The 3,894-nt window shown below is 27.7% G+C and overlaps 1 protein-coding gene across 1 annotated transcript in view; it reads right to left on the reverse strand.

Moving 5' to 3' along the window:
- Positions 1–3,467: 3,467 nt before the first annotated feature.
- Positions 3,468–3,894, reverse strand: part of LOC105566327 (osmotic avoidance abnormal protein 3-like) — a 22,694-nt gene continuing 22,267 nt past the window's right edge. The window contains exon 11 of the transcript XR_001009274.1: positions 3,468–3,683. The gene's annotated coding sequence lies outside the window, so the exon portion shown is untranslated. The remainder of the gene's footprint in view (positions 3,684–3,894) is intronic.

The raw sequence follows: 3,894 nt of genomic DNA on the forward strand, positions 1-3,894 counted from the left end.
CCCTGTATGTCTAAGCGTACTGGACAGTTTTCATTTTAAGAAATAATAAATACTTATTATAATTATAATATTATAATAAACTAGGTAATGCAAAATATAGCTTAAAAAAAGGTATGTTTAATGATATCGAAGTTAATAATGGCAAATTGATTCATTATTTTATAATAATAAAATTTTTCAATTGTTAAATTTAACTATAACAGAAGCTTATTAAACATCTATTAACACATGTTCATACTGTACGCCCTTAAGAGGATTCTTCATTTTGATTTCATGAATTTAATGTGACGAAAGGTTATAACTACAAAAAAGTAATTTTGTCGGTAATACAGACGGCTAAAGGATTTTCTTAACGAAATCAACCAAAAATTTTTAATTTGTTGTATATATTTCAATTTTCCGAAGAAATGATCTTCCAATTGTTATTTCATCTCATTGTAGGTACCGCTAGATTTTTATTAGGATACTTTTTATTAAGTATATAAGAAAAATAACAAGTAATTGAGGAATTTCAGATCAATTGTGCAACATTAACTGTTTTTTAAGTTTTTATTAGCCCATTGTTGTGGACTGGTGGTAGATCAGAAAATTTGTATTGTTTTTCGCAATACTTGTAACATCGATTTTATATCGTATATTTAAAAAAAATAGCAGAAGCGCATGGAGAAATCGTGCACTTCTGATCTTCAAGAAATTATGTGTACGTTGTAATTAAATATTTATTCCATTTATTTAATGATTAATTATAATGTTACTAAATCTTCGAAATTTGATGTCTTGCACTCAACGATCCAGTACATCGTCGAAAATAAGTTTAACGAGCAAAGAGATGTGGTGGGAGATGCGGCAGATCTCGAGATCAGAAGAAACGTCGGGGAAAGCGGAAGCGAGAAAGTAAGAGTTTGTAGCCGTAAGCTGATTTCTGCAACCGTCACTTTCGTTCTCCGTTCGCAATCAATTCCACAATTCAAAGTCTATTCGAGTTTGTTTATCACACTATTTGAATTAAATGGGAGAAAAAACAAGCTGCTTATTTCGTCGAAGATGAGTAGCACATTTATTGTTATCAGTTGCTTCGAGTACTGACGTAGTAGATAATTATATCTTTTTGTGCTCCAAGTCGAGGATGGTCAACGTTTAAACCGAGTCTCTTGAAATGAGTCCATTAGATTACTTTGATCAGAATATGTTTTTGTAGAATCTACAGGAAGTATATGTTCACACGATAGTATTAAATTTTTTTTATTCTTGGGAAAAATTTTTAATATACTAAGTGTCAAAAAAGTCTGGACACGGTCGAATATTTCGATAAAGACGAATTTTACTAAAAAAGGTTTCTAAAAAAAGTTATTTGGTTCCGAGGGGGACATAAGATGGTGTCATTAATTTGACCTTGAATAGTTGTTTGAAGATCACGTGAAGGTTACCTTCAATTTTTTTAATGGAAGCCCCTACTGTTTATTATACGATCTTGTTCTACTAATTAATATGAACAACTTTTGTCTGAAACATTTTTTGATTTGCGTAATACTTTTTAAGATATTCAAGAAAAAATTGATAACTTTTTCAATATTTAGCTTATGACATCTCGATAATTGTTTGTCGGAGGGAAAAGTAGTACAGGTGAAAAAGTTAGTGCATTAACACTATCGACGCGCGACTCACGGACAGGTTTCCGTTCAACCGTAATGTATGATTGGCCTGTTTTGAACCTTTTTACCTAAAAAAAACTACTGCTCGGAACGAAAAATGGCAAATAACTTTTTAATTTATTTTTTCGACGACTTTCTTGCTATGGTATTTTGATTCGCGAATTTCAGGACACCCTGTATACACAAATTATAATTTTAATAATTTGTTATTATAAAACAATATCTTTTTATATTATTATAATAAAATTTTATTATTATAATAAAAAACAACACCTTATATTTGTAATATATCCCCTTCTTAAACTAATTTTTTTTTAAATATTGCGTCAATGAACTGATGATATAAATTTTATTTATTTTTACTACTATTTACCTCACTTATTATAATATTTATCTTTCCTTTCAACTTTTTCTTTTTATATTTATAATATATGTTACAATCGATATGAAGAGTGTAATAATATGATCTTTTACATATTACACACTACTTCCTGTGAAAACTATATTTATTTGTATTATTATGTTGATTTCACTATTAGACAATTGTCTTACATAAACTGTTCTAGACCTTTCTCCTTGTTTTCTTCTTTTACGAGAGAAAATAATATATACTCTCGAGCAATAATAATCGCACAAAGTGCAACACGTGTTCAAGGAATGTCACGCAATACTTTTAACCTCTTTTTACATAATGTTTTTTATCCAATGTAAACTTTACTGATAAAAGTAATTCTTGTCTATTCAACGACCTAAAGTTAGTAATAAATCGTACATACTGTGTACAAAAATATCCATTTTTATGTTATATGAAATAATGTTTTTTTTCTATCATATTGCAATAATATAATTATTGTAAAAAATAAAAAAGGCAAAGAGAATACAAATCTTTCATTACTTATCACTATGAGATTTATAATTATTTAATACATACTACAGATTAGAAGATCACAGCATATTTTATAATAAATATTGTTACATATGTATAAATATGTCTATTCCGTATTTACAAGACGTATGTATACATTTTTGTACATAATGATTTAAAAGCAATGATTTCGCGATTTTAGTTATATCTTTGTTGAATATAAGGATGAAAAATATGAAAAATCAGTATCAATAATTCAACTATTGCATCTAAAAAAAAATAAAAATCTTTCATTCCACATAACATTCAATTGGAGCGTTTTGTAAATTAACGATTTGTAGAACTATTATATCACTTTAGCTTTCTCTTCCGCAATTTAGCTTGTTCCTCTATGACGTTTATTTTACAAGTAACTAACAATAATTTCGACGATTTTTATTTGAAAGAAACATGTCTGATGTTGCACGAAGTAGCTCAGCAAATGTTAATAAGAATTTTCTTCATTCTCCTACGCCAATAAAAAAGAACGAATCTTCTTCAGTAAACATTAAAATAACTGCTAGTTGTAATATACAAATAATCTTAACTGAAATAAATAATATGATAATAAAAAATATTTTTTATATTTATATGAACATTATTATTAATTATTAAGTAATATTTATAAAACAATTTTATTATATCTATTGTATAACTTAAATAATAAATAATATTACTCGTTCTATGTATTACATAATATCTGGTTGCTTTTATGTGTTTTACCTCGCTTTTACCTTGCTCTTAATATTACTTCATAACTTGTTACTGAACTTTTACTTTTTAATTTATTAAAAGTCGTAGATCTCAGGTACATTATGCAAAAGGAGACATATAAAAATATTCCTGAATATAAATTCTAATAGCGTTCACCTGTACAATTTAATTCTTATATAATTTTTAAATATCAGTAATGCATTTTTCAAATATTTATTTTACAGATATTTGTTTTTTAAGCATGAGCTTAAACAAATTACAAAGTCATCTCTAGTGAGAGATTGAAGACATAGCATTTCGTGAATTAGAGTTTAATCCGTCACCCGTTAGTGTTTCTGATGTGTCAGTAGTTCCATCGAGCGTCATCAGTGTTGCCTTGACATTCCTCTCAGCTTGACCCCTGTTTTTCGAACCTGCGGTTCAGAGAAGCCACGGTTGGCGATATATAAATATCGCACTAAAATTTATTTAAGGATCGCGAGATTGCCCGAGAAGAGGATAGAATGGGTGTTCAGAGATCTACATACGATATAATTATACAATATTAAATATTTATGATATCATTTATGATTATTCTAAAATTATTTGGTGACGAATATACAATAAAGTTATGTTTAATTTATA

The sequence above is a fragment of the Vollenhovia emeryi genome, unplaced genomic scaffold (genome assembly GCF_000949405.1).
Source record: "Vollenhovia emeryi isolate VEMERY1.0 unplaced genomic scaffold, V.emery_V1.0 DF939145.1, whole genome shotgun sequence".
Taxonomy (NCBI): Eukaryota; Metazoa; Arthropoda; class Insecta; order Hymenoptera; family Formicidae; genus Vollenhovia; species Vollenhovia emeryi.